Genomic DNA, 21,443 nt, shown 5'->3' with positions numbered 1-21,443 from the left:
AAAGGTTTAATTTACACATCCCAGGTTCCCAAGTCCTTTCTGGAAAAACAGCTGTTTGGCTGGTTACCAAGAGGAAGTGATTGGAAACATTCCTTCTACGCTGTGTGTGGGTGTCTGACAAAAAAAGAAGAGCTGAAGAAGTTGTGGAGCTAAGCCACCATTCAGGCTCTGCTCATATTGCTGCCCCATGCAGACACCGCTGCAGCCATCCCACCTGTACTCAGCCCCAGTGGTACAGGGCTTCGTGTATGACTGGCTGGTCACAGCTCCGCAGTGAGGGTAAGCATGTCCAGTCAGGAGAATCACATCATTTTTAGTTCTGATTGTGGAATTTACCAGTCTTTTGTGATACTTACTGCATGAGTCAAGCCATCTAGTGCAAAACTTTGTTCTCTTACTGTGTCCTCATCACAGTGCCCAACACTGGAGGGGCAATGTAAAGTGTAATGTAATGTAAATTTAAAAAAATGTAAAATAAGCAGTGTAAAGATACATACAGGTAAAGGTAATTCCGAGGTCAGAAGACTATTGCATTACAGTTCTCTGCTTAATAGTGGATGACTCTGGTTTTGCTCCCTGTCTAACCTGACATGAACCTAATATGTTCATCATCAATTTTGTTGTTTTGCACTATGGAAAGAAAGTGAGAGAAAACCTCTCCTCTGAAAAGTTTACAGTTTACAAGATAAAGGATGGAAGAACTAGAAAGTCCAGAGAAACATTATTTATATCTTTCAGCAAACAGGGGAATGGACAAAGAATTAAATTACTTTCCAGATTTCTATTCCAAAGCCCTTATTGGGCAATGCCCTTAGAAAACCAGGTTTTGTTCTTTACCCAGAAGCATCCTAATGGAATGGGAAAATTATACAGAAGAATAGTAATTTAAAAAAAAAAAATCAGTAGGTTACTTTCTCTTTTTCTAACAAATTAGGTCACAATAAAATGAAGATGTGCCTGGAGGTTTTTTTTCCTGAAAGAAAGGTTTTCTGTCCATTTTGCCCATTAAATAAATTCCACCTCACACATTTTCAGCTGAAAAACATGTGATCAGAGCAGGACTGGGACTTTCTGCTGCACATGTTCCCAAACCTTTTATAATGTCTCCCTACTCTTAAGTTTGTTAAGTTAGAGCCACCACAGATACTGCATGAGCAGATGAAAACACATTGAAACCTGTGTGGAGGAAATGATATTCAGGACTCTGCTAAGACTCCATGGGGAGCAGACATTATGTATCTTTATGTTCTGAACAGGGCTGAATATACTGTTGGCAAATCAAGAAGTAATTAAATAATCCTTCACTTTCACGGGCCTTCGATGAACTCTCACTTTTAAATGGAAAACCGGAGTCCCCCGTGTAATCACACTGGAGGCAAAGCCAAACTTCAAAGTTGTCCTTTGACTGTGGATTCAGTGAAACGTTTGACAGAAGAAGAATTGAGCCGTTACAGTGATAAATTCAGCCAGCTTCAGCTCCAGGTCTCTCCAGCAGGAACACGAAGCAGCACATTTCACTCCTCCAGGTTTCAGAAGACTCAAGAGACGATGTAACATTAACCAGCAGACACCATCAGCACCCCCTCACTTTAAAGCTTCCAGAGAAACATGGTGAACCAACGAAACTCAGTTTGCCCCTACCTTGCTGAAAGCCTAATGCTGTGCAGAAACGCCTGTAGATGTCAGGGCAGAGGATATAAGGAGGAAATCTCAGGTTGTGCCTTACTCCTCTTGACCTAGATCGCATATCAAAAAAGCAGAGAAGCACACAATGGTGGTATGCATGTGGCTGGACACCAGTTGGGACTTTCATGCTTGGCTCAGGTGTGGCCGGAGTAGGTCCCTGGGAGCACGTGGGACCCAGCACGTGGAGACCAATGCCAGGCCACCAAGGCTTGCAGCCTGTGCGAAGCCCTATGCGAGAAGGTCCACACTCCATCTTTGTTGGCTGGAGAAGTCAAAGAAGACTATTTCACCGCCGTCTCACCCCAGCTCTGTGCTGGTATTGATGTTGCACGTCTAGACGAACGTCATGTGCTGAGGTCCTGTCCACTAGAAAGGCACAGCTGCATGTTCACTACTTAACACTGCGCTGAGCAGCTGTTTGGCCAGAAAGGAGCCTGATAAGAGGCTTATGTGACTGAGATACAAAGGGTGAGAAAGTCCAATAAACACAGTACTCTCACATCATTTCATTTTGTGGACACCCTGTATCAGAGCTATTGAATGGAGACAGAGACATACTGCACCATTTTCTAGGAAAACTTTTTTTTCACACTAATGCTTGAAATGCAGAAGGCTAGCTTGGCACTCTTTGGACTTCCCAAACAAGTGACTTTTACTCAGTTAGCTTTGCGTATTTTCATGGCATCTAGGATTACAGTCCAGTAAGACAAAAATTTTAGCATCAGTCCATCTCTACTCATAACGAGAACAGAATATACGATGCAGGGGGTGGAGTTCATTAGCTTCAGCAATCTTGAGCCAGATATTACCAGGTATGGCACCAAGAAAAGAAAAATAAATTCACCATAGTAATGCCTAAAACTATGCTTTGGTCAGCTTCCAGAAAAAAAAAAAAAAAGAGGAAAAATAAATGTTCCTTTATTGCATTTAAAGCTCAGAAAATAACAGTTACAAGCCACTTCGCTCTTGCCAGGTTGAACCTTTGCCCAAAAGAGGAAAAATGTTAAAGTTCATGTGTTTGACACAAGAAAGAAAAGCAAAAATTTCAGCTTGGCAGAGCAGATATGGAAACAGGATTAATGACAAATTTGGTGTCAAGACTATTTTTCTGGTTTCTACTTGTTGGAAAGAATTCCAGAGACTTTTTTTTTTCATTGTTTGTTTGCACTTCCATTCCTGCTGCATTTATCTTAGTCTTTTCCATAGAAACCATGGAAGAACAGTTCATCAAAAGATGAAATTTTAAATCTTTCTTGATTTAAAGACTTCAGAAGTCCTATGTTACAGCAGACACCCAAGAGTAGTCAATAAGATGGAATGGCACCAAGCATTTTTGGGTTCCCTAAGGTGAAATGTTCTGGGGTTTTTTTTATAGCTTGGACTGTAATTAAGAAAATGCCACAACTATGACCTTGAATATCTTCTAGTATAAACTATAATTAAATAACTGACATCTTCGGTAAATAACTGCTGCACTGTGTGTTACTAAAATCAGTTGTGAGTAGCATCAGTAGTGTTTTATTCAGACAGCTCTTCACTACTGTCCTAACAGTTGCTGGCCTCTGCATTGATTTACATGATTTAAAGTGTTTGGGGTTTTTTTTTGCATTCTCAGGGTGCTCCTCATCTCACAACAGCTCCATCTTTCTCAGACCTTCACTTCTGATTCATTACTTAGACAAATTTCCTACATCGTAAACCTCATGAGCTGTTAGGAACACTGATTTGCTCCATGCTCAGCCATTTGTCCTCCCTGCTTGCAGCTGAAGCAGAGCAGTTGCGAGGACCGCTGAGATACCGGACTTGGCTATGGCGGTGCTGGAGGGCAGCAGACACCAGCTCAGGGAGGCTGCAGAAGCACTGGGCGAATCGCACAGAGGTGTTTCACCCCAGCTCATTCCCACACACCAGATTTGCCAATGCAGTCCTCGCCCTTTCAGGGCACAAGACGTGGTGCAGCGTTTCCGAGCTCTCACCCTCGCTGCGCTCCCCGAGAGCTCCCTGGGGGCTACGGATGGGATGGAGCGTGCTATGGCAGCTGCCCACATCCACGCTCCCTCTCCCAACGACAGGAGGGAGCACCTTCCAAATCCACACTGGCATGAGCAAACGCTACCAAGATTTGTGCAGCAAATATCTGGCAAGGAGAAGGCGGCCCTCCCTCCCTCCCTGCCTGCCCTGGTGCAGCAGGGTCAGTGCTGGCACCCACTGGCAGAAGGCAGTGGCATTCCCCAAAAGCAACAGGAAAACCTGAAATTCCAGCAGACCTGCAGGTTGCAGCCTGCCGAGGGTTTGTCTGATACACAGCTGCAAGGTAAAGGCCATGAGTCTTCCTGATACATTCACTTTAATTAAGGGACTGGTAATCCCCCACCTGCCAATTCAAGTCTACCCATATACACATTTACTCGGTTATCTCATATATAAAGCTTTAAATAAAATGCCTTTCTTTTTTGTTCTTACTTTTTAATGGATGCAGAGAACCATTCTGTCAAGAAAGAAACAAACACTCCACTAAACCCATCTCAATGGACAATTTGTTTCTTCAATGCAGCATTTAAGTAATAAAGAAAGAATAAACATAAAATTCTCCTAAGAAATAAAATGAAAACACCCTTAAAAACCACTTGTCTGAGGCATATTAGGATGCTAATAAACTCAGATCAGACATTTACAGACGAAGCTCTCTCCCCAAATCCATTTCCATAAAGCAGTAAGACAACCCGCAACCAGATCACTTGCTTGTGTAAATCAGCAGCATCCTTATAGTGATCACAGCTATTTACACCAGCTGCGGATCTGACCGGAGCAGCAGATGAAAAGCGGAAGAGAAAACTGTAAGAGCAGGATGCAGAATCTGAGAAGGAGCAGGAGCAGTAAATGCCCAGTGATACAGTGAGCTCATGAGAAATTGAACTAAATCAGCTCATAGTGGTATCAGGGAAAATCCAAGGTGTGCCTCTCTGACGTATTAATTAGAGTTGAAGAAATAATGGATGTTTTTCATATATAGGTTGAATTGGGGAGGGGAAGACTACTATTTATATCAACATGGTATGAGTTGTTTGATCCAAAGGAAAACATTATATTTTCATGTATTTCTAAACAAATTTTAAAAGATAATGTATCGCATTTCTTTTCATTGCTGCATTATCTTCTGGACTTAAAAGTAATGTCTGAATTCAGCCAAATTTGTGAATTTCCTTCACTACTTTTCACACTTTTAGTGGGGTTATAACTTGCTGGGGTCAGTGAGGCACCCTTGAAAGTCTCAGCCACCTGCACTGGGGACTCTTGCATGACTCAAGAGAACATCAGCTCATCAACAGGTGCAGATCAGTATTGTTCAGATGACTAAAAAGGAGCTGATCTGATTTACAGTCCTGGAGCTGGGGCTGAGCAGGAAGCACGCAGTGAAGCCAGCTGCTCTTCAGCTGGCAGGAGAGAGCAAAGGAGAACACTCAGCCCTTTACCAGAATGCAATGATCAATGCCTTCACCCAGGTAACATAATCCCTGTTATGTTTTTTTCCTTTACTGGTCACACCTTTTGAACAAAATTTCCACGACTGCACACAGAGCTAGAACACAGATGTTGAAGTCTGAGTTTGACATTAAAATGCATAGTCTACCATTTATAAAATTACTCAGATGCTACACCATTTGTGATTTTTTTAAAACTAATATAATCCCTTTAACATTGTGTTACTGACATAAATACATAGATAGTTTCAGGCCGTTAATTCAAAATTCACCTAAAATTTTGTCAACAGCAGATTCCTGGGCAAGGTATTTGACTTAGTTTTTGTTTTCTCCCCTTCTTGAACCATCTGAAATCCATATGGCCATGAAAGACTGCTTTTAAGAAGCAAGTCCTGAAAGAAATGCCAACTAGTCATTAAAAGCCTATGAATCAGATACGTGCTGAGTTCTTCACGTTCTCCAAATACGGGTTGCTGTTTATGTCAAGATGCAGAATTATCAGTCTTTGTGTACTATAACAATAGTCAAGAAATCCAACAGCAGAAGGAATCAGCTCAGAAAAAAAAAAAAAAAAAGTTTGGATGAGCTGGTTCCAAAAAAGCACATTGGCAACAGCACTTTGTTAAAAGGAATATTAAAGAACAAAACCTCAAGCCAACTGCAGGCTTGAAACAAGATAAACAATGAAAAGAGAAATTAAAAAAACCTGGGGATTTATTTTCTTAGTTGAGAATGTACAGCTTGGATGTAGGGATTTATTTTTTTCTCCCCTAAAAAGACAAGAACTCACAAGCTGGACCAACTATTAGAGAGGAAAAAAGTTTGCAGAGAATGACTTTCTGCCAGAACATAATGCATGGCTGATTACAAGGAAACCTGCAGACTGTATTTTCTCTCAGAAACTAAAGGAGCAAGAAGCAAAGACTGTCAAAGCATCTGACATTACCATAAATATCTAAGGTTAGTGGAAGGACATTAAAGGTAGTATTACTCTCCAAATTCAACAGTGGCAGATAAGAAAAGGGAGTTTTCTTGGCTGCTGGAAAAGACAAGAGACATGTTAGAGCTATAAATTATTAGCATTACCGTAGTAGCAGCAATATTGTTAATATACAGTAACTTCCAGCAGACTAAGACCGAGGCTCTGTTATGGCAGGTGTTGACAAATATAATGGGAAACAGACTGTAGTCCTAGAAGGCTACGTATTGAATAGATATCACCAAGGGAATCTAAATTATCAGGATTAAGACAAAATTTACAATTCAGAGGGACTGGACACCAGACTGCTTTATCAGGAGAATCAATACATTTGTCATTACTCATATTCTTTGTACTCCAAATTGTGGCTAGATCCAAAAATACCAGTTGGGCATCATATTTATACTACAATTCTGACAGAATTATACTTCTGAATTCCACCAGTGCACTCTGTAGAACTTCTGCCTCTCTTAGGCTCCTGGAGCACCGCACCTTCTGCAGGGCTTTATCCTCCACATTCTGCCACAGCCCACATCCAGGAGGTCCCAAACACAGGCTGACTGGGCACAAATTATTCCTGATCCCATGTTTGTAAGAGTTAATAGGTATTTTCTGGCAGATTACAACAGCTTTTCATCAGGCATGCCATGGAGCACTGCATACTGTGATAGAAGTCAAAATGTTGATAGTTCGAATTTCTGTGCATGCAGAACTATATATTCACAGCCATTTTTTTGAGAATCTGCATACACAGCTAAGACATTTCTGCATGCATGCCTCTGGTGCTTTTTCTCCCCCTTAAATGAGCACATCTATGATTAAATTATAATAGTTTTCTACATAGCTTTCTTAATGTTTAGACTGATTGATAGAAGAATATGTTTTATTCCCATTACTTGAAAAAGCTCTCTTACTGAAAGTAAATAGTGATTAAAGAAACCATAAACATTGCTTCATTCAGAATTAAAATGACTTCAGTTACGTCTTTCGTAACAAGTACAGAAAGAAGCAAGGCAGACAGGTCGTTGTTATTGCATAGAATCTGCTCACAACGCAAGTTTTTTTAAAGTGTCTTCATATTTTTGCAGGAAGTAATAAAATTAACAGAATAGGCCTGGATCTCCAAATGTTTTATCCCCCTCACTGCCATTGCCAGCATGAATAAAAGAAACCAAGCAGACAGAAACTGAAAAAACTCAAACCACAATCAAGTTGCAATTAGTTATTATAAAAGGCTCACTTGTTATAATATCCTTTATTCCAGATCCTGCTTTGTCATTAAAAAGGGAATTGATTATTACAGAAGACACCCAGGGGCTTAAGCACATTTCAAACGAAAAATAGAAATCTGGAGAGAAAAGCCCCCAATGTTCTTGCCAAGCAGAATTAGGGGAGGATGGTATTTGTGGATGTTCATGTAGCCTTACTCTTAGGACATGATCTTATTCTCCTTGAAGCTGCATTAGTTTCATCAGTAACAGGATTGGGCTTCCATTTTTCATTCATGCTGGATTTTGTCTCTGTGCTTCTTTTCTCCCCATCCCTTTTTCATGGTTGGGAAAGATGTAAACGGCATAAACAGATGGGATTTTGCTACACTAGTTAACATATTGATCAATCACATCATCTGCTGTGTGAGCCATCCTTCCCTTCCCTCCCCTCCTTCCACAAACACACAAAGAAAACCACCAGACTGTTTGTATATCATTGGTCACAATGATAGGCAACACATTTCTCAGTTTGCTCCCCCCTTCAAACATATAAAGACCTACACAAGGTTTTTGCACCTAACTTAACCATAGACACACAATGCTCAGAAAAAAACCCTGGTGATGGTTTCTGCTGTGCAGTGTCAGATCTAGGATATATGTGCCCACAGCTTCTTGGAAGTCTTCCTTCAGGGTTGGCAAAGGAGCATGCTACAACTGCCTGGGGACACCTTCAGTGACGAGATGTCTCTTTATAACATGGCTGCTGCTCTTAAAATGTATTATGGCAGAGACTTGTAGTCCTCAGATTCAAGGCGTTTCCTGAGCTAGGCACCATATGGTTATGCAAAACCCTTCTGCAAAAGCTGACGTGATGACAACAGCAGGATAGGAGAAGAAGTGGAGAAGGAGCACAAAACCAGATCACTGCAACAATAAGTGATAGGATAATATATAAAAAGCAATAGTCACTGCACATTCACATTCATTACTAAATATATGTCTAGTGTTTGCCAGTAGAAAAACGCTATGTGGTCTGAGGATAGAAAAGAAAATTTGCAAGAAAAGGTAAAATTTTTTAATTAGACCAGCTGAATTGTCTTAAAAAAATCAAAACACCTTTGAGCACTGTCCTCTCTTCTTTGTGGCTGAGTCTCATTGGTGAGGTTTAGAAGTGGATTTTTCAAGGCTTCACTCCCTCTAATGAGGGACTTGGGAGCACGGGAAGTGCAGATGAAATAATACACTCTCCAGACTACTGGGACCAGAGCTGGTCTCCTAGAAATGAACACCTTGAGAAAAATGGAGAAGGGCCAAAACACTCCTGACTTAAACAACGGGCTTCCTTCCTGCACGCAAATGAAATGTCGGGGCTGGACCCCATTTTTTAAGGAAACCCATAAATAGAATCATGCTTACTTTATTCTGAGCACTTTTTAGCAGTAATTAACGCACACAGATTGCAAAGCTCTTCTAGCAGCTGTGATGCTGCTGTTCTGTAAAGATGCTTAGGAAAGACATGAAACTGCTCCCTGCCTTAAAAGCTGCTGTCTAATAAAAGCAGACATTAATTTCAAATTGCATTCAGAGCACACGGGGGAGCAAAATCGGTGTTTGGCCAAACAGATCAAGGAAAACAACTCCTTGGCAAAGTAACTGTGGTTTTCATATTCCTATGTGCCCGGTTCAAATGCTACTGAAGTCAATGCAAAAACTCCCTTAGGGTTTTGATAGAATCAAAAAATGATGCCCCACCCCAATATCCAATACAGACCCAAAACCTTGACCGTGAAGCATTTAAAATGCAAGCAATATACAGCTTATATTCTCTGGACCCAGTGTTTTAGTGTTCTCTGGACCCAATGTTTTAGTGTGACAATCAGGCAAAGGTGCACAAGGTCCCTTCAGCTGGCATACATATTAGAGAGAAAATTTTGCCAACCATCAAGATTTTAACTGAAATATCACTTCTGTTTAATGTTGTCTGAAAGAGCTGTAGCATCTAATATTTAAACATCAAAGGAGGTGAACATATCCCAGCAAAACTATTAATCTTTAAAGGCAGAAGAAAGGTAGTATTTTCAATACACTCAGAGATTGAAGATTTCTCTGCATTATCTTATTATTGTTCAATAATCTGTGTCCATTCAGAGGTAGCAGCACATGCTTAAAATGTTGGGAAAAAAAATCATTACAGCAGTGGCAACAGTACGGATGCAATTGACTTTTGACTGATTCCTTTGAAGGAAAAAGGCTAAAATATGGGGCTGTATTTATGGCAAAATAAGTGCAAATGTAGTTGGAGAAAGGGAGGGAGAAAAAATGCTAAAGCCTTTCTTATAATGTGACATTTGAACTTGAATGTAAAGATTCAATTATTATTTATAAAGTTGTGTTTTCAATAGACCTTTTCATCAAATCCGTAAAAGAACAAACAACTCCAGCATTAATCATCAATCACTTGTTTTTCACCATTTTTTCCATTTGGGGGGGGGGGGGGGGGGTTACCACTAGAAAGTAGTTGTTTAAAACCTGTATTAATCTCTGAAACTGCTTTTCTTTAAAAAACTTCCAAAGTTTTCTTAAAAAAAATATACATAAAATACAGGCAAATAAACAAAAGCAAAGAAGCAGCGGACAGAACTCATATTATCAAAAATTACTGATGCTGTGTAAGCATTATGCACAATCTAAGAGCAAGGACTTGCTGGTTTACAGAATACTCACTCATTCCTGCTAGGGAAAAACCATGGGCAATGCTATTTTGGTCTTCTTAACTCCATGATCAAAATGTGAGAATCGTGTGCATAGCATTGCCTTATGTGTATTTACATTCTGTGACTGGATTCAAATGATTCAGAGCATTTTTCTGATAACAAACATGCTCTTCTGCAACGTTTTTTATGATCTTTTCCATGTCTGGCTATTGCAATTATATTAGAGAAAGAGACTCCGAACTGGCTAGGGACCCAAGATCTCAAGATCCAAACCTGAGTGCACTCTCTCCCACACAGTTTGCTTCAGCAAAGTCTTTGTAGAATACTAAATTTCCAGAAATAAAAGTTATCAATTGTGATTGATTAAAAATTCTTTTTGTGACAATCAACCAGCTTTATGGAGTACTAAGACAAATAATTTCCCAAAGAGAAAGGACTTCTGCAGAGAACAATCTAGCAGCAAACAAAACTTAGACCAGTATTAAGTTGTTTACCTATGTTTCATATGCATCACTGATGCAAAAGCTGGTGAATACTACTGTGAAAAGGAAACTGCATAAGGGATGGATAGAAAATGAGACTTACTGTTCATGTCTTTTAGTTGTACTTAAGGGTGCTAATGCACACTACAGTAACACCTAGACAGGACCTGGGGGGACACAGGACTATCCTCATTCAGAAAGTCCGTGGCTGAAGATCGAATAAAGTAGCTTGAGAAAGAGAAGTAAAGTTCGGGAACCCCTCTTCTCAAACCTCACTGAAGAGGTGTTTTCAGAGCAGTTTTGAGATAACAGGCTGCAGCTAGCTACCTAATAAATAAATTATTCAATAACTTAATCACACCAAACCCTAATCATTGTCTACATCCATGATCAACAGGTCACATTGACAATGTCATAAAAAGAAAAAAAAGGAAATTAAAAGAAAAATGGGGACAAGGGATAGATCTTGATATGTATCCAAGAATCAACAGATACATTACTGTCAGACAAACAGTTCACAGATGATAAAACCAGAAGGGAGCATCATGAACATCCATTATAACTTGCAGCAGGATACAGGCTATAGCCCAAAGCCAAAATGTATTAGGTTAGAAACAACGGTTCTGTGAACAGCAGAACAAATGAAGATTGGTTTCCTACTGTCTCTCTCTTGCTTGCTCAACTTCTGAGCTGAATCATACTGAGATATTCTGTTATCTCTGCCTTTCTCCTTAAAACCCTACCCCACAGTATTTGGCAGCATGCCATAGACCACTCCAGCAAACAGGTCCCAGAGATATTATGGCTGCAGAATTTAACTGACCTGTTCAGGATCATGCCGTAAGACACTGGCGGAATGGGTTGAATAACCTAACATGAACAGCAAGCACCTGACCTTCAGACAGGGCAAGAAGAGCTCATGTTGAGCATTTTCCAAGGCCAGCCCAACTCTCAGTTTCAGACTGTCTTAGTACGAGGGATCAGGGAGATCTGTGGGAACTACATGATGCCAAAATTGCATTTTCTAAACCTTAAATGTGAAGATCAGAGATCAGGAGATAACTGATAACATGTGTATATGTATATATACATGTGTGTGTATACACATATATTTGTGGTAATCAATACCTATGTACGGGAAAGGGATATGGTACTTTGCTTACTAACTAAACACAGAGGTGTCTCCCAGCTTGACTCCAGCAGCAACATGAAGTATATGTTCATGAATCAGATTTCTTCTAGATGCCTCTAGGGATAATGAGCAAAACTAATTAAAAGGCCATCGAAAATGTAATGGCATTCTTTCCCGACTAAATTCAGGCACAAATTTAATTCTCCAAATGTTGTGTCAAAGCTGCACTCCGAGGACTAGTAGCTCTTGTTGGCTGCATAGGATGTAACCAGACCTCAGGGACTGTACATGGTATTTAAACTAGCAATCTTTCAAATCAGCAAAATAGTGAATGGAAAAGGAATGTGGAGAAAGGAGTTACCAGATGCATTACTTTCTAACCCTGCCTTTTCCCAGAAATTATTATATAGCAAAGCAGTCAAGATCTTTCCTTCAGCTTCATCCAGGGTGACAGCATATTTATGTATTTGACAGATATGATGATCATTACTTGTCACCATTCATTATGGATCCCAACCACATTTCCCACACCCTGCTCTGAAAGTATACACATATCGAAAAAGCAGAAAAATAGATGAGTAATTATATCAATTTATTCCACTCTGAATCCTAAGCATTGGAAGGAGCGTGATTGTCAATGCTCATTCAGTTGACGGAAAAGGTCGACATGTATAGAAGAAACACTTGCTAACACAATATTATCTAATCTTTCTGTCATAGGTAGTTTTAAGGTACACTTCACATAGAACCTACGTTTATAAAAATGGAAGGCTCAACTTAATGTAACAAGGCAATTGCAATACTAGGTAAAGACAGGAGGGTTGGAATGAATAACCTGACTACCAGTTTTGGTGGCAACATTGTAAAAGTTCGTGCAATCCAGAAAATGTCTTAAAACAGCAGTAGTAGCAGCAGACATGCAATAAAGATGTCCGTTACTGTAAGGTGAGGAAGGTTTTGTTTGGGGGTTGGGTTTTTTTGTGAGGTTTTATTTTTCTCCAAACCCTCCATTTTAAATAAATAAATCAAAAATTGCCAATTTAGAAGACAGATATGTACAGTTCGATTATAGGTGAGATAGTTTTCCATTACCCTATGAAAGAAGAATTCCAGGGACCCTGCAGAATTTTTCATTCACAGCAGCACCTTGGCTTTATTACGTGTGTCAGAGAAAACTGCTATGGGACCAGGCAGCTACTCCTTGAGATTCTGAAGACATTCAGATCACACTTAGTCAGGAATATAGCATGGAAAATATTTTTATTTTAAATGGGTGTTTTCAGAAGTTCGTATTCAATAAGCAGCATTTTTCACCTTGAGAGGCAGCTATTTAAAGGGCTTCATCTATCCTCAGGCAGAGATTGAGGTGAAGGGAGTTCCTGCCATTTGCAGAAGGGATCTGAAGTCCCTCAACAGCATGTCTTTGAAGTTACATATGGACCTAAATGCCTGGAAGAAGACAAGTGTCACTGTAATATCTTTGTTTTCTAACAAGCATGAATAATAAATGCAAAATTCACTCCCTCCCCTCTCAGAATTATGTGTCCTAGCTGAGATGAGGTTGTGTGCATTTGGTTGTCAGAAACAAGGTAATGAGCTATACTGTAATTGTAGCTTGTGCCCTGTGCAAGGGCTGTGTGTAGCTCTGCCAGCCCTGTAGTGGACCAAGGGATGACAGCACTCTGCCGCTCACAACTCATTTGGTTTGCTCTGGGTTCTGAGGTCCAGAACCCAGGTCAGGACGCTAATCTGACAAAGCAGTCTTGGTGGAAGTATGCGGTCCTGCACACCCATGTCCATCCACACACAAAGCAAACAAGACTCCATAGTGGACCTGAAGTGTTGGCTTCAGGTTAGGGAGCTCTGATATACTATAGTCAGGACAAAAAGAGCAGCTTTAAAAGAGTTATTCAGAGCTACAACACAAGAAAAAGCTTTTCCAAGGTAAGAAACAACCCAAAGAAGGGGATTCGGTTTTCTGGTTTCAGGAACAAATACGACCTTTATAGAAGCCTTTTTTGTTCCAAAGGTTCAACTCTCATAAAAATTACTTTATTACTCATGTAAGTCCTTTAGAGGTGCCTTAAAACCAAACATGTGAAAATCATTTATTTTAAAAGGCCATGCTAATGGTCTTCAGGGGCAAGAGTTTGAAATTACTTCTGTGCCTGCTTTCCTTTGTTCAAGAGTAAGTTGCAGCATCAACAGTGTGCCAAGCTAAAAGAGTGCCAAGCTCCTTACCGATGTGACAGCCACAAACCTTGTACAAGTGTCACATTTCTGAGGACTGAAGACATTGATATTCTCCAATACCAAACAGGAAGAAAATGGAGTAAACCACCAAACCTGACCTTGTCACAATGCTCACATACTTCTCTGCATACTTTTTCACGCAACCCAACAGCAGCCATTAAGAAACTGTTACTGCCAGGCAGTGAGACATCAAAGCTTTGCTTAATACTCCAAACCTAGGATAATTAATTTCAATTAATAGCTGACAAATGCTGACCTTCATTGTATCCAGTGAAGTCAGATATCTATGACAAAAGATGTACTGATATGGAGAAAAAGAAACAGGTAGTCCCTTCCATCTCATTTACTGGGGTCCTGTTACCGTATTTCTGGCCTATAGTGTTGACACCATTTTCTCACTCCAGATCCTATATTTGTCATGCCATGCATAAACTGTATCAATTCTCTTACTGACCTGCTCTTCTGTATCAAATATGAGGTACTTGCCCTGGCTTCCAAAGCCTGTATAATTTATTATGGCTCACTCCTAACTTATATGCTATCAAACTATTGATGACTATAGTGGCAAACTATAACCTATGATCTGCAGTCCATGACCACCATAGTTAGTCTGCTATCTGATTTTCAAAGATGCTTCTTCCTATCAGCCCCTGAGGAACTCATTTTTGTTTCCTTAAGCTATCCTGCATATAATTCTTATGAATACTTTACAATGGACAGGGCACTCCAGCTGCTGGGTATTATGCTAACTTGTTTTAGAATCATAGAAACATAGAATAGTTTGGGTTGGAAGGGACCTTCAAAGATCATCCAGTCGAACCCCTCACCACGGGCAGGGACATCTCTTATTGGATCAGGTTTCTCAAAGCCCCATCCAACCTGACCTTGAATGCTTCCAATGATGGGGCATCCACAACTTCTCTGGGGAACCTGTTCCAGTGTCTCACCACCCTTATTGTAGGAAATTCCTTCCTTACATAAAATCTGAACCTCCCCTCTTTTAGTTTAAAACCATTATCCCTTAACCCATCACTACAGGCCCTGGTAAAAAGTCTGTCTCCACCTTTTTTATAAGCCCCCTTTATATATTGAAAGGCTGCAGTAAAGTCACCCCGGAGCCTTCTGTTCTCCAGGCTGAACAACCCCAACTCTCTCAGCCTGTCTTCACAGGAGAGGTGCTCCAGCCCTCTGATCATCTTCATGGCCCTCCTCTGGACTCGCTCCAACAGGTCCATGGCCTTCTTGTACCGTGGGCTGCAGAGCTGGACGCAGTATTCCAGGTGGGGTCTCACCAGAGCGGACCAGAGGGCCAGAATCCCCTTCCTCGACCTGCTGTTCAAACTTCTTTTTATGCAGCCCAGGGTACGGCTGGCTTTCTGGGATGCGAGCACACGTTGTCGGATCATGTCCAATTATTCATCCACCAGTAGCCCCAAGTCCTTCTCCACAGGCCTGCTCTTAACAGTCTAAATTTAGCCTGCCATTGATTCTGTTGGACTCCATCTGGTCAGGGTAACCTCCTCTTCTTTTTCATTCACGCAGCACTCAGGACAAAGAAGATGCCCAACTGTATTGATGGCTGTTTGTTCTTTGGGGAATGTGACCTAAACAAATTCAGGACTGGGATGTGAAAATGCTGAAGAGGGTCATGTCTTTGATTTTCAGCTGCCTGAAAGTAAGGCATCTTACTAAACCTGTCAGATAGGCTCCATTTATAATCAGTGGATTCAGAATTAAGATGTTTATCTGGTGGCCTGCACAGCTGAATTGTCTCACTTTAGGATGCCCATCGTTTGGTATGGTAATGCCTACCTTGGAGGAGGAGGCAGCAGGCAGGGGCACAAGGCTGTTGGTTTCACCAGCTCCTCTCTCAGGACTCTGAGGACCACCTGTCTTGGTCCACTGAGGACCTGCTCACACCTGGGCAAGGTCCAACAACCTGCAGTAACTTCTTAACTTCAGTCCCCCTCACCACAGCCAGGTACCTTGACTGAGACCATGACAGCATCTGGTCTCACTGAGAGGGCTGAGGATCTCGGGGACCATTGACACGAGTTTTAACCAGCTACTGGAATTTATCATCATCTCTGTAATGACAGCGAGTTGGATTTAAGGAAAAATGGAACGGCCTCCTGGTCTGCCTGCCCTGCCGTCAATATGCTGCCTGCACTGGAGTAACGGGGGTTTCTCATACATGACTTGAAGCAAATAGTTCATATTAAGTTTTAGTGAGAGGCAGAGAGCTAAACTGGCTCAGGAGTACTTTGGTCCCCCCTAACTGTGGGGGGTGGTTAAAAATTATTCACTGTTCTTCTTTTTCTTCTGGACAAGATCACATGTTTTGCCTTTTTTTCTTCCCCTTGGCTGACTCAAAATCAGAGACAGAGGACTCATGTGCCTCCAACAGACTTGACATCAGTTGTTACAGGCTGCAAGACTTGACAACGCTGACAACTTTACCTGATTTTGTACGAATGCATTGTTTCTGCCTCCTTTTTGAAAACCAGAAGGCTTGACTGCTTGTTCTCACCTATCAGCACAACCTTGGATTTTGCAGGTATTTCTGTCTCCTTGTTCCTTACACAAACCCTCCCCAAATTAGCACAGCTTAAGAGGAACAAAGAGATTAAAAAGAGTAGGCCTTGATTTTTTTTTTTTCCTCTGCCGCCATTTGGTGCTGCTGCAGGACCACAACAAACCTTTGCTCTTTGTCCCTTTTTTAATAAGAATAAATGTGACTGCCAGCCCCCACGCCATGTGATCACCCTTTATGAAGAAAAAACGCCATCTGCATACATTTCAATTTCATGAGACATAGTGCCTAGTTTATCTAAAATCTCTCCAGGGGCGTGTATCAGAGTTACATCACCCTCAAACGTCCAGCTGTAGATAAAGTCACTAAGCACTTACACAGGTCAGAAACAGACCTAAACAGGGCACACACAAAAAGAGGACCCCTGCTGTTAGTGACCACTGCTGGCTGGCTTTAATGGCAGGAGTGAGATTTCCAACTTCATGCTGCCAGTTTTGGGTATTCTGAGTACTATGACTCAGGAGCCAGGAATCTGCGAGGAATGAACCAGAGAACCCAAATGCTGTAGCAGCCAATGATGCATGGGTGCACGCTCCAGTTCACGTATCGGAGACAACATACCTGACGTGAGGCTGCACGTCACCCACTGCTTCGAGATGGAGGAGCAGAGTAGGGCTCTCTCCTGAGCAGTCCCTTCCTCCTCGTGTGCACCGGTAAATGTGGTGCCTCCCTTACACAAATCAGCGATCCCCTATGCCACTCAGTCAGCAGGGACGTCATGGAAAGCACATGCAGCCCTGTGTTCCCCATGGAAGCCCTGATGCCACAAGGGAAGTCTTCCTCAGCCACGACCAGGAGATGCTCCGCGTGGCTGCACTTGCACGAGCTCGGGGGAGTATACACTGAACATGGACAAACACAGCTTTTCTCTCAGATATGTGTAGGAGGGGCACGTCAAAAAGCACTGTCTTATCTGAAATTGAGCCCCTCATTCCCACCCCCAACCATCCCCTGACAAATTAGAGGTCTCCACCAAAATACAGAGGAATTATAGCTACTCAAAGAAAGTCAACACAATCATCAAGATCAGAAAACAAACATTTTCTTTCCCTGTTTTATTCCCAGAAATGCCTGAAATTTTCTGGTCACCATTTTCCCAAAGAAAATATATACAATAATATGGCTGAGGGCAGATATCCATCTTGGAAAAACTCATCCAAAGCTGTCAAAGTGTAGCACAGTCATTAATCTTAAAAAAAAAAAGGAGTAAATGAATGAGGTCTTCGTAAGAGATGTTATTCCTAAGGGTCCTCAGTAGTACTGTGAGCGGAGCTGAGTTGAACTGATCCTTCCTCCCAAAACATGTCCCACAACACGGTTGGTGGTGTGCTAGGCCAGCCCCGAAGGGTGCTGAGCGGCGGCTGCCACCGCTCCTCCCTGGGGGGACGGTGGTCAGCATGTGAGCCCTCACTCCAAGCACAGCATTGAAAGGATAAACTCCAATCCATGGCAGTGAATTGAGTCTAGCTTTAAAGGCAGATGGGTTTGATTAATAATCCTACAGATTTCTTTTAAGAGCACTATAAATGTTTCTCAAGGAGCTTCCCTGATCCATCTCTACCATGGACCCTCTCTGCTTTGGTGTGACACAAGGGTTTTTCTGCACTCCTCCAGTAAAAGTGCATAACTGTGTCATGCCTCATCTCCAGTAATACAGCCAGACCCTGAAAGACTCACAATAAAACCCTTATCTCATATCTCACAGTACACTGTTTTTACCCCTCAACCTTCTTTGCTCCCGCTCATCCTTCTCTCTACCCATAAACACATACAACGTTGAGAGTATTTCCACATACTCATGAGTGTAATCTTGCATAAAATATACACATTATATTAAATAGACCTGAAAAAACAATCTCACAAAATAAATTACCTAAGTTTTGTTTTTAAAAAATAAGACCAACATGAAATGCTTATCACATTACGACATTCAAATTTCTCTGATTAAAATTGATTAAAATGTGCACACATACAGAGAAAAGAGAAGGTGAACACAGATACTCTCAGAGAAGACATCTCCAAGTGAAAACTGCCTTCATATTTTGCTTCCTGCAAGGATATACTTCTAAACGCTATAAGCAGAAAAATCTGCATTACTAATATACTTCAGTCTCAAATTATTCTATGTTTTTGAAACTCTTCAGTCACTGATGCCTTTGCCCTAGAAGGTCAATCATTTAAGAAGACAACATTTTGCCTTTTGAGAGCACTATATATCACAAGAAGTGTTGAAGAAAGAATTTCACTGAAAGCCCTTGATGAAACATTCCTCTGAAATAACAAAAATCAATAAAATCTTTGAAGTGTTGTTCTGAAGTACAACTGGTCTCATTTTCTTATGTGCCAGCATAACACTGACTTCTGAGCAATTTTTACAGGAAGAAATAAGTAGGAATTGTCTTATTTGAAACGCAGGCCACGATAAAATCAACAGAAAACTTATACCATCTTTTAAATAAATGCTTTGAGAGGCTAACAAAAATAAACAAATGCAGTAAACATTTTAAAAAAACTAATGACAGAGCCAAATGCTTGAATTCAGTGAGGTATGTGTTCAACATCTACCTGGAATTTTGGATGGGGGAAAGAGGGATTTGAGCTCCCAGTTCCCAGGATCCTACCAATTTTCTTGGAAAGAGACTTTGAAGAGGTCTGCTGGTTGTGCCTGCAGCCTCCCCTGCAGTCCCACCGAGGCCGGTGTGGCTTGGGAAGATCACACGCATCCCACAGGAGAGGGCACGCCCAAGCCCACAGCAGTCTGTTGCAGCAGACACAGAAGTCTGTCTGCGCTTAATTAATTTCAGTTTTTAATAGCATGCATCATTATCCTTTATTGTACCCAAATCCAGCAGGGCCCTTGCCCACACTGCATTCATCAATTTGTACAACAGGCAACAAGCATTAGCTTCCACCCTTGCAAATGCACACCATGTACCTGCCACAGACCCACTCTGCACCAACGACCTCCTTATGTAGTTATTCTACCCTTCACTAGAGTGCTCTGATACAATTTGTCCTGGTTTCATACATATAATCCCAATGAATCCTAATCAATGATTAATACTCACAAAGCTCACGCAGACTACTGGAGTAATTTGGAACCACCAAATGATAATACTACCTAATAGGGTTGCAAAAGACTGTCATCCTTTCTTAAATAAAAATTGCTAAGTTACAATGTGCAATGAAAGGCGTACAGCTCACCATTTCTCTTCAGATGTCCAGCAACATCTTCCCGTTTCCAGGGCTATCGTAGCACTTATGGGATATTCATAAGCATCAAAGTAATGTTTTAGCTGCTTCAAATATCACTACATTTTCATGTTGCATTGGTAAGAAATGTTTTTGACTTAACCTGATACTTTTTATGCATGTCACTGCCTTAATACATTTTCACACAGCTTTTCTTTTTTCTTTTTTTTTAAATACCAGATTTTTTTATGTGTTAAAGCATCTCTGTGAGATTGCTACTCAAAAGGCACTCCTTGGAGGGATGGTTAGAAGCAGTCAGAAGAAGAGACGGTTGTGCCATTTTTTCCCAGCATCCACGAAGACAAGAACGAAACAAATACTCAGACCACTTCCAAGGGACCATGAGCAGTGCTCACAAAGCTCCTGAGACGTACAAGAGCACTGCCCTGTCCTTGTCTCACAGGTCCCACCTCTGAAGCTGCCTGCTGAAGAGTTGCTTACACTCCCCCTTTTATGTTCCACATCTTGTTTCATTTTGAAACATAATTCAGCATCACTCCCACACTGCAATGCTCTGTGCAACCTCAGAATAAAATTATTTGCAATACATAAACATGCTGGCAGCATCAACATGCCCACGAAACACCAGGAGTCTGATGAAACACAAAACGTCCACACTCAAACCAGACTTACGTCACTCTGACCTTCAGGCAAACATTCATGTCAGGAACTATTAACTTTGCTAAGTTTATTATGTATTGAGTGTTTTTCTTGGAAATATTCTCATTTGTAATCTTGTGTTGTATAACGTTATGCTCAGGATTATATGATTTTCATAATGGTGTGGAATCAGACTTTGAAGAACATTATTACAAAACCAGAACAGCCATATTTATATTTTCTTAATTTCCTTGCAAATAATAGAGAAGAAACACATGAGCAATCACAGCAAACAGAAGCAGATATGGTCTTTCTAAACTGTTTCTGACTCGTGTCACCAGATCACTGCTTCAGTAAAGAATGAGACAACATCCCACTACTCCATGAGCTATGGGATTTCATGATAGGAATTATGCCAATATTAACATGAAGTCTCAATGTTTTCAATTACAGACATTATAATTTCATGACTACTGAAATAGCACAGGGAGAATTTGTAAAACAGAAGAAGTGTCCACGCAGGCAGCCACAGACCTAAGCAAGATCTCCAGGGTCATGCAGGTGACTTTCAACGCCTTCTAAATGATCTTTAAATGCCTAATCTTTTAATGATCTTTAAACGCCTTTTAAAACCTCCTGCAACATTAGACAGTCCTGGCACGGTTAATGGGCAACAGCTATTATGAAGTAATGTGAAAGACCTCTCAACATCTCTGTTACACCTCGTTCATAATAACGGACTCCAGACTACACTAACAATTTTTTTGCCTCACCGCAGTTCTTAAAATATTAAAAATAATCAGTGTGATTACTCTCCAGCTATATATGTGTGAGTGATACATGGGATCTCAGTGTCTTTCACTCTTTTTCATACTCCTGCGAGGAAAAAACAGCTTGATGTCTTCATTAATATTTTGCAGGCCCCTAATACATGCTATGAAATGGAGCCTCAAGTGGGAGGGGAATAAATGAACTTTCTGAGGCACTGGCAATTAGTTTTGAAAGATCATGTAGATCTGGTAAGCTCCTGAAGAAGCAGAAAAAGGAAAAGGTGGTCTC

The 21,443-nt window shown here is 41.1% G+C and overlaps 1 protein-coding gene across 2 annotated transcripts in view; it reads right to left on the bottom strand.

Moving 5' to 3' along the window:
- The window catches only part of PDGFD (platelet derived growth factor D), a 148,080-nt gene that overhangs the window by 73,116 nt on the left and 53,521 nt on the right, over positions 1-21,443 (bottom strand). The gene's annotated exons all lie outside the window — the stretch shown is intronic.

Source organism: Accipiter gentilis, chromosome 19, assembly GCF_929443795.1.
Source record: "Accipiter gentilis chromosome 19, bAccGen1.1, whole genome shotgun sequence".
Lineage (NCBI taxonomy): Eukaryota > Metazoa > Chordata > Aves > Accipitriformes > Accipitridae > Astur > Astur gentilis.
This window is presented reverse-complemented; position numbering and strand designations above follow the sequence as displayed.